The following is a 9,996-nucleotide window of genomic DNA, read 5'->3' as shown; positions in this document are numbered from 1 at the left end:
AGATCCGAATGGATATGACAAAGTGAAACAAATAAGTTTCTTAATGGTTAAAAATGGACAAATATAATGAATATAACAGGATGTAGCTTTAATTTTCGTTTTAAATGATGAATGTAGTCTTGGGTCAAACCAATGCCGGAGAGAAAGTTGCCCGTCCTTATCCCTTTCACGCGCATCGACCACACGGCCTCTTTTGTTATAGCCATTAAACAGAGAAAAGTTACCTGCCTTTCCTTGTTGAAGGAAGGAGGTGGAACGATCTTAATGATGGACTCAATTAACTACTGTGCTCTTCTCATACGCAACAGCAGGTGTACGACATAAACCCATAGATTAGAAATCAGCGGATATATATATATATATATATGTATGTATGTATATATTTATAAAGGTTTCTTTTATGGCAATGAAAGATATTTGAACTTCATCTCTATGAAAATGACTAACCAATTTTCTGTCTCTCAAGAATTGCATCTCAATCTCTACACACTTCAAAGGAAGTTCAGATTTTATCACCCGTTAATTTCAAAATTCCTATTTACTAACAGTATTGTATATACGCATGCGCGTACTATTCATTATACACTTCTATGTAAAAGCTTGTGTGGGATAAAAAAATAATATATGTTGATCTATACTTGTAATAACATATCCGTAAACTTATTCGTAAACGGGAAATTCCTTCTCCATACAGTTCATTCAATAACAAGTTTCCGCTGCCAATCCAGTGAGACTCAAACGGCATCAGCATTACCATCGTCAGCTCTCATAATATTTACATTTGACAGATGATCAAGTTGTTGTCTGCTTTTACTAAAATGTGTTAGTTTGGCCTCTTCAGTGCTATTTTATGGCGATCTACGTGTTGATGAAGCAATATTACTAGAAAAACCATCCCTGATTAAGTACGGATTCACAAAAATAATGAAGCTGAAGTTATCATCTTGAATCACAGTGGTATTGTTATTTTCCCAAATCCTATACACTGTGAAATTAAGAGTATGACATCAAAAATACAGACGATTTGCACGTTGTTGATTGTCTACATCTGAATGAAATCATTCTTTCAAATGACCCACAAAGAATTTCCTCAGTACGATGAATCAGAACATGATAATGAAATTCTTACAGTCAGGTTATCTGCTCGTCAGAGGGGAAAAATATAACTCAAATTCACTATAATTATTTTCAGACTCTGATGATAAACTTTGATTGCCTTAGATTACCATGTATAACTATGTTAATGCAGTGAGCCGGATCGATTGATCGACCTAGCTACATACAAACATACACACCCATTTCCTTTATTGCCCACAGGGGGCTAAACATAGAATGGTACAAAACAACTGATTGGTATCAGTAATGCGAATGGTTTACCTAAAATATGACTTGAAAAATTATATAAAATATAAAAATCGAATGATATTAACAGTACGTTAGACAACACAAATGAAGCGATGATCAGGCCACGCTCCTACCCCCACAAGCCCCGATCTATCGCTAGCACCTTTTTTTTTTTTTTTTTTTAATTTTCTGACTATTCACACGGTTCCTTTCACGCACAACACTCGTGCAACATGCTTCCATCTCTTTTGGAACGTACACTCCGACAGACATCTCCTCTCCAGCCACACTTTCCTTTTCAAATGAAAAGTAACAAACATACATACCCACCTACCTACATGCTTAAGTGCTGTTGGAAAAATGTCCATGCAACAATGAAAAGATCATAGAAAATGCAAAGTTCTCCAGATATTTTTTTCTTTTTTTTCTTGGTAAGTATAAAAAGAAAATGTGTGAGAGACAGACAGACAGACAGACAGAGGCAGGGAGTGTACCTTGCCGACCAATGAACTCTGTGCGAATGTACCTAACCGGCTAATGAACTCTTCATCTACGGGTACCCTGTCAGCATGAAATGCACTTGTTGGAAAATACGTTATGTTCATGTGTGGATTGTTTGGTGCGGCAGAAAAGGAAGGGGAGCGTTGTGATAGGAGAATAGACTCGACGAAAGCCTGTCGATCAACCCTGAGAGTCACCTGTCACCCTTGAATGTTCAAAGCCATATACTTTAGTTTAGCTTTTAACACACAGTACGGGCCGGAATTAACTGCCTGCAAGAGTATTTAACTGCATCGTTGTATACAATTACGTGAGTCCAGGTACTGATATTAGGTTGAACAAAAGTTAATCGAATGCAGTCTTGTTATAAACGCAGATGGTGGAGGCGCAATGGCCCAGTGGTTAGGGCAGTGGACTCGCGGTCATAGGATCGCGGTTTCGATTCCCAGACCGGGCGTTGTGAGTGTTTATTGAGCGAAAACACCTAAAGCTCCATGAGGCTCCGGCAGGGGATGGTGGCGAAAATTTTCAGAGCCCCAGCATCAGCAGGTGGTAGCATCCATTTTGAGAGGCACTGATCTATTGCCTTATACTATTCTTATACTTCTGCTTATTTTCGGAGAAAATGAAACGTTCTGAATTTAATATAGCATCCCCTGAGTAAAGGCTACCCCATTCCACCTCCACCATGTCAGCTTCTTTTGTCTTCTGAACGTATACTTCTGCGAGTCATATTTATTACCTAACGTATTTCATTTCAAAAGTTTTTTTTATGTATACATAAATATGTAGTATTTTTAGAAATTGTTTTCATGCATAATAAATGGGCTGCTTGCTTTTTGTTGTTACTTTATTTAAAGTATTCTGGTTTATTCTCTCTCTCTCTCTCTCTCTCTCTCTCTCTCTCTCCCTCTCTCCCTCTCCCTCTCCCTCTCCTCTCTCCCTCTCCCTCTCTCCCTCTCCCTCTCTCCCTCTCCCTCTCTCCCTCTCTCCCTCTCTCCCTCTCTCCTCTCTCTCTCTCTCTCTCTCTCTCTCTCTCTCTCTCTCTCTCTCTCTCTCTCTCTCTCTCTCTCTCTCTCTCTCTCTCTCGCTCGCTCGCTCGCGAAAATCAAACTGGGAACGCTTTGTCTATTTATAAAATGGAAATCATTGAGATAGTTAATGCCATTTTACAGATTTTTCCGATGTTAGATATCGCGTTAAGGCAAAATTTGTGGACCATTTATTTCCGAAACGCGAGGGTGTATAGAATATATATTCTACACACCCCCGTTGTGTATATGAGTGTATTTTTGTTCGTGTGTGTGTATCTGTTTGTGTGTGTATACATATATAACATAATGGGAAATCCCATAAAGCGGCATTTGCGTATATCTGTGTATTTACATGCGCGCGCGCGCGTGTACATATATAACATACATAACGGGAAATCCTACAATGTGGCATTTGCGTACATTTGTGTAAGTATTTACATGTATGTGTGTAAGTGTGTGTGTAAGTGTTGGTCTTCCATCCTTAAGTAGACTTTTCGCAAAAATACGAAAATAACTACTAGTAAAATTGATGTTGTAGTAACACTTATTGTGTAACTCTGATCAATGTAGAGAAGCGTGACTCAGTGGTTTAGGGTGTTGCACTAACAAACGTTAGAGTGTGGTCTCGATTCTCGAACCGAGCGATGCGTTGTGTTCTTTAGGAAAACACTTCATTTTACGTTGCCCCTTTCTACTCAGTAGCAAAAATGAGTGTTCCTGCGTCGGACCAGAGTCTCGTCCAAGGGAGTATATTTACGTCACAGAATCCGGGAGACATGTCTTATTAGCTTACTAGTCTACCCGTCACCTGTAGGGTCACCGGGAAAGTCTGAGACTCCCAGCAACGGAGTTTTGTTTTGTTGTTTTTTTCTTTTTCTTTTCCAGGTTATTTCTCATGCTTTCAACGAATGTGACATCGAAGAAACGCGTAAATGGCTCCTCTCCCCAGAAAACGAAGAATTTGGCTGCTATTTCTTGCACGCCCTGCTAACACGTAACAGGTATTTCAGGTTCTTTATCGCAAATAGCTGTTGCGTGGTAGCAGGGCGTGCTAGAAATAGCAGCCAAATCTTTGGAGGGTGAGATACGTTGAATGCACTCGAAAGAAACCTATTGCTAAAAAAACTATTTCACACCGAGGTTACGAATGGGTCTTTTACGAAATATTTACGTACTTCTAAAGTTATTTTCACTTTAGAATATTTTGCCCATCATAATGTGTCTAATGGAAACGTTAGAGCTTCTTCCCTTTCAGGGTTAAGTTATTTTCGGAGTATTTTCCCATTATGCGCCGTTTTGGGTATTTATGCTCCCAAAACCCCGAATTTCTCAATAATCACTGGTGTGACATACGCAAAACTTGTTTTATTCTGTTTGCATTCACACGTCAGGGTCACTTTTCCTTTCAAAGTATTTTCACCATTATACGCCAGTTTGGCTGTATAACATTGCAAACAAGCAAGCAAGATTGATGTTCATTTTTAATGTATTATAGACGATTCATGAAGTGCCTCTGATCCTCCATTTTGAATTCTGATGTAGAATGGCAGAGACAATCTCGGAATTTTAGATTAGCTTAATAGAAATTAGAATTCAGACGACAGTTTAACTTGTCAAAGAATTAAATCACTAGTTTTCTAGTTTAAAATAAAACATCCTGTTGTAGCTTCTCTGGTTTCAGCTCAACGCTGACCGAGCGAACAAAAGCGATCAAGTCACACATTTTCTTTCTTTTTTTTTTTTTTTGAGGACGCATAGATGTGTGGTTAAGAAGTTGATTTAGTTTTAACGAAGTCGATTTGGTTTTCGTCCCACTGCGCAGCACCTTGGGCAAGTGTCTTGTACTATAGCCCGGGGTCGATCAGTAGCTAGTGAACGAATTTAGCAGACGGAAACCACATGAGATCCCGTCATATGTGCATGTGTGAGTGTGTATCTGTACACACAAACACACACACAAACACATGGGTTTCTCTCAGTTTCCGTCTAACAAATCCACTTACAAGGCTTTGATCAGCCTGAGGTGACACGTACCGGGACTGAACCCTGAACCATGTGGTTGTGAAGCAAACTTCTCACCATACAATACGACGGGGTGTCATGGCACCAAGATTGGGATCTTTTGTTTGGCTGTCATTTTTCAATTTCTTCAAGTTTTGTTCCAATTAATTTCATATTGGGTCTTTTGGTGTAGTTTTGTAAAGTAATCATTTACATGAAATTCATGTTCGCTATAGATCAATAAATAAAGAGTTAATAGCTTTTAAAATTTGCGAATTTTGAGTAATTTTAGCCAAAAGAAGGCAACATTTATATAGCTGCCTGTTTCCATAGTAACAAGCCAACATGTTACCAAGCTGCTAACCACGTGTCCTTTTTGTCACTTGTTAAATGCTTATAACAAATACGGAATGAGATGTTCTAAAAATAACAACTAAATAGACCTTAAATCACGCACGATTTTTTTTTTTTGTATAATCGTATGAATTCCTGTGTGTAGAATACAAAATCGCAAAAATTTTCTGAAAATTCCAAAAAATAAAAAAGTTATGAGGGGTTTATATGGCGTACGTAAAGCAGAATTCCTCCATTATTTCATTTGTTTACAATGGACAACAGGTGCAGTCACGCACAGAATGGCAACTTCCAAATCCTGTTTTCTGACTGGGTAAAATTTACCAACCTTTAAATCTCTGTACTTTTTTTTCTTTTACCCTGGAAAAAGTGAACTACCTCCTGAGATTCAGCGTGGAAAATTACATCAATACACCAACACTAAACTATAAAATTTCCCCAGGTGCAGCCAAACAGAAAAGAACTATAGTGTTGAATCACGCACACATTGATGCACACATTGATCATGTGCATTCATTTTAACTCCTACTTATACTGTATTCAATAATTATGAACTTGAACTACTTCTATATCATGCGCGCGCGCGCATGATATAAAAGTAGTACGTGTGTGTGTGTCTCCTCCACCGCTTGACAACCGGTGTTCGTTTGTTCACGCCCCCATAACTTAGCGGTTCTGTAAAAGTAACCGATAGGATAAGTACCAGACGTAGAGGTTGGTTTGTTCGACTAAACCAGAGGTTCTCAACCATTATTTCTTTTTTGTTTTACCTATGCACGTGGAGAAATTAAACAATGTTAAAATTAAATGCCATAATAACTTAATCAATGAACTAGTTCTAATACTTTCAAAGATACCAGAGGTCACACAGATTACTATTTTATTCTGGTGGACTAAAACTACATAGTTTTATAGATACTACTTTCAAAAGTCTTCTTTTGCTTTTCACACATTAACTTGCATAGGTTAAACTATGTAAACTGCTAGAGAAAGAAACCTAGCTGTTTCGTGCAACGCATACTAATACATACATCTAAAGCAAAAAATGTTCAGGGGTCCTTAAAATACTATTGCGGATTCTCAATTTATTTTGTTGTGTGGACTCCCAGAAATCTTATGTGGACCCTCAGGGGCCACATGGACCCCGGTTGAGAACCACTGAACTAAACTGTTCAAGGTAGTGTTCCAGCATGGCCGCAGTCCAATAACTGAAACAAGTAAAAGATAAGAGATCTCTAGCAAGTGGTACGGTCGTTTAGAACCGATTAGGGTACCTTTTGCTGGCGAAGGTAAAGAATACGCACACCCGATGTTTAAGGTTAGGGGTTAGGGTTTTTGTATTCTTTACCTTCGCCGCTTTTGTTTGTTGTTGTTTTACAATATGCGGGAATGGCAATTTATATGAATGAACTACAGCGGACGTATCTATATTGAGCAGAATGTTGGCACTCCGTCGCTTACGACGTCGACGGTTCCAGTTGATCCGATCAACGGAACAGCCTGTTCGTGAAATTAACGTGCAAGTGGCTGAGCGCTTCACAGACACGTGTACCCTTAACGTAGTTCTCGGGGATATTCAGCGTGACACAGTGTGACAAGGCTGACCCTTTGAATAACAGGCACAACAGAAACAGGAAGTAAGAGTGAGAGAAAGTTGTGGTGGAAGAGTACAGCAGGGTTCGCAACCATTCCCTGCCAGAGCCTCGTGGAGCTTTTAGGTGTTTTCGCTCAATAAACACTCACAACGCCCGGTCTGGGAATCGAAACCGCGAGTCCGCTGCCCTAACCACTGGGCCATTGCGCCTCCACTCTGAGCAGAATAACGAATCTTTAATTGTATAAATTCTCATGCATGCATGTGGACACATTAAAACAACGTTAATTAAATGCCATAATACCTTGATTAAGGAACTAGTTACTAATGCTTTCAAGGAAATGTGAGGTCACACGGAGGGCGGTAGCCAGGAATTAGAAAGCCTTTAGCAGAAGTGAACATTTCTTTCTGAGAAAACGAAAGTATTTCTAAGTTTTTATCTATGTGATTTATAAACGACTGTGTTGAATAAAAAATATGTACACTGTTAATCTAAAGTCCTTTTTTTTTTTTTACTTTTTTTTTCCGGTAATATTTATGGGATTAAGGGTTCTACTGTTTGGCAAATAATTAGGACACATTTCTGAATCATATGCAAGAGAAACTGAATAATTGAACATCATATATTATTAAACTTAAGGTAGGTGTGTGTGTGGGGGGGGTCGATAAAATAAAGTACCAATTGATTACAGGGGGTCTATGCTATCAACCCAACCGTTTCCCTTAAAAATTACTAAGTAAAATTCCAACAAAACGTCGGGATGGGGTGGGATCAGAAAAATTGCCTTGCAGTATTTTCCGGCATTTTACATTCTGAGTTCAAATCTTGCCAAAGTCAATTTGCCTTTCATCCTATCAAGATCGATAAAATAAACACCAGTCAAATGCTAAAGTCGATGCTACTTACTAACCGCTTTTCCAAAATATATCAGAAATAAATATTTGCAATTCTTATACTTTGCATTTCTAATGTGCCTAGACAATGTAAACCGACGTTTGCAACCTTAAACCAAAGATCCACCCCTTTTTTTTCTTTTTTTGTGGGGTGGGGCATTACCCTCGGTTACATGCGAGACAATTTTTCCACGGATCAGAGGAATCGCACGCAGAGCAACACAAATTAAATTCATAATATATAATTTAATTATCACATAAATAATATATATATAATGCAAAAAAAAAAAAAAGACCTACCAGTAGACTGCAATGATCAATAAAATAGAAATAAAACTTTAAGATTTATTCTTTCGTTGAAGCCCGCTACCAAATGATCCACGGTCCGATCCTGACCCGCAGCCCGGTGACTGGGGACCCCTGCGTTTAAACGAGTTACTACTGTTTTTCTTCGATCAATTAAGCAGTTTACGATATCGATCAAAAATGCCAGACCACATCATCGCTTTTGATTTTACAAATAAATAAATAGATTAACAAAAGTGGAGAGCTGGCACAATCGTTAGCGTGGCGGGCAAAATACTTGGCGGTATTTTTTCCGGCTCTTTACCTTCTGAGTTCGTATCCCGACAAGATCGTCTCTGCACTTAATTCTTTTTGGGGATCGATAAAATATGTATCAGGTAAGCGCTAGAGTCGATAACATCGACTAATCTCCATCCCGTAAAATCATTATTTTTTTTCACATCCACGACGAGCTCCAGTTCATTTATTTTTTATTAATTAGTTATTATAAAGTTGTGATGATTATGTCTTCACTTTGAATGTATTTCTTCTTACGATTTATGTTACAAGACAAGCAATACAATTAAACATTTTTACTGGCATTAACTATCTCGAGTTCTTGGGCCCGTGGGGTCGGTTAATCGGTTTCCATGGTGTTTATAAGTGATCGAGATTACAACATTTCTCCTGGACGAGACGCCAGTCCTTCGCAGGCTTACTCATTTTCGCCAGTTGAGTGAACTGGAGCAACATGAAACGAAATGTTTTGCTCATGAACACAATGTACTGCCCGGTCCGGGGATCGAAAATACGACCTCGCGATTGTGACTGCAACACCCTAATTTCAAAGCTACGAGCCTCTCAACCTAACTAAAGAAATATGAATATGTCTCAAAGATTTTGAAATCAGGTCCGAGTTTCGGAATAAATACTCAACACTTCAAGAGGAAGGAAAATAGTTTTCTGTTTTGTTCAGCTTTATTAGTTTTTTTTTTGTTTTTGTTTCGTGGTTGCTGTTTTGTTGGGGGTTTTTTTAATGTTTGGTGGTTGTTCTTTTCTCCTTTCCCCGTAGACATCTATTTCGAAGTTACGCAAAAAAAGACTTAGGTTCGAAAACTTAGATAAGAAATATCCATTCTGACGTCATATGCCATACAAAATGTAGAGCTTTTAAAATTTATATTTTTCTGATCGATTACCTTTACGTAGTATGCATACGGTGCAGAGAAAAAGTGTATTTTACTACAATTTCTGCGTTACTAGTCATAACTCATTGTTCTTATTTATCGAGCGGTCCCGACGCATCTATGTAACCCTAACTAACCCTAACCACGGGTGTGCACTGCAAAAACATATCATTACGGAGATGCATCGAGACCTCTGTATTTAAGTAGTGTCGCGGATTTTGTTCTACAAGCAACGTTTATCTAACACAGAGAACTCAAAAACAAAATACTCGATAGTACCATAACAACATGAAAGCTCGATTTACCTTGGACATGACATTATAAAACCACCGGTAAAGATATTTAAAAAAATTATTTTGACGAAATGGCTTTGATTAGTTTCATAGAGTTGTCTCTCCTTAACTATTCTGAAATCATAAAGACGAAGTATTCGGTGGGGGTTTAACAATACAAGGCGCTCTTTAAGTCGAATATGCACATTTAAAACACCTGCTGCTATGAGTCTAAAGTAGTTGCGTTACTTTTCACAAAGCGGTGCATTGCTCGTATTGTTAGGGCGGCGAACAAAGTGCTTTGTGTTATATAGTTAAGAGGTCCTTCATAATTTCTGTGTTCAAATCCCTACAAGTGCAAATTTGACATTCATAAAGCACCTGCTAAAATATTTTGTCGATTATTGCAATTAGTATAATGATTCATTTAAGTCTAAATATGAATGAAGAGTTATCTTTCTTCTGTAACCGTCCACTGTGTGTAAACAATAAAACCGGATTTTCTGAAAATAGAATTGGGATTTTTCGTC

The 9,996-nt window shown here is 38.3% G+C and overlaps 1 protein-coding gene across 2 annotated transcripts in view; it reads left to right on the top strand.

Annotated features, from left to right (window-relative positions):
* The first annotated feature begins 8,386 nt into the window (after window positions 1-8,386).
* The window catches only part of LOC106881607 (uncharacterized), a 6,650-nt gene continuing 5,040 nt past the window's right edge, over window positions 8,387-9,996 (top strand). Inside the window, exon 1 of one of the 2 annotated variants that reach the window (XM_089338036.1) lies at window positions 8,387-8,405. The gene's annotated coding sequence lies outside the window, so the exon portion shown is untranslated. Of the gene's footprint in view, window positions 8,406-8,737 lie in introns of those variants that run through there. The other variant, XM_014932068.3, reaches the window with a different exon arrangement.

The sequence above is a fragment of the Octopus bimaculoides genome, chromosome 20 (genome assembly GCF_046866305.1).
Source record: "Octopus bimaculoides isolate indiv1 chromosome 20, ASM4686630v1, whole genome shotgun sequence".
NCBI lineage: Eukaryota > Metazoa > Mollusca > Cephalopoda > Octopoda > Octopodidae > Octopus > Octopus bimaculoides.
The sequence above is the reverse complement of the archived record's forward strand: the minus strand, read 5'-3'. Positions and strand labels throughout refer to the sequence as shown.